This window comes from Meleagris gallopavo, chromosome 30, assembly GCF_000146605.3.
Source record: "Meleagris gallopavo isolate NT-WF06-2002-E0010 breed Aviagen turkey brand Nicholas breeding stock chromosome 30, Turkey_5.1, whole genome shotgun sequence".
Classification (NCBI taxonomy): Eukaryota; Metazoa; Chordata; class Aves; order Galliformes; family Phasianidae; genus Meleagris; species Meleagris gallopavo.
Window position 1 is genome coordinate 2,751,371 of NC_015040.2, and position 549 is coordinate 2,751,919.

Below are 549 nucleotides of genomic sequence, written 5' to 3' on the forward strand. Positions count from 1 at the left end.
GGTGGTTGTGAAGGGGGGTTTGGCGCTGATTTACCGCTTCCTGCGGCGTTTGGCCGCCGTTCCCCCGACTCTGGGACAGCACTCGGGGCTTTGGGGGATCCCATAACAACTTGTAGGGTTTGGAGAAGCGACGGGGGTCGGGGATGCGGGATCGGCAACCGAAGCAAAACCTCTTTGCAGGCCCTCTCGTTCTGTTTTCTTCCCCTCCTCGGCTCTCTGGATGCATTAAATGGAGGCGGGGGCCCTGTTCAGGCCCCCCCCCCCCCCCATCCCCCCTCCCCGCAGCCACGCAGCTGCCTCGCTCGCTGGCCGGGCGCCAAGGCCTGGCAGATGGCGCGGGGCCCATTAGACGTGCTTCATTCGATTCCCCCGTCCCAGCTCCCGCTATTTAATCAAATTAGAGGAAAAGTCAATTTGCTGGATTCTCAATTCTTCGCAGCCTTCCTCCTCCTCCTCCTTCTCCTCCTCTTCTTCCTCCTCCTCCGTTCACCCGCTCTCCCCAAGCTCGCGCTGCTCACCGGCCCCGCACGCACAGCGTGGTGCAGAAAG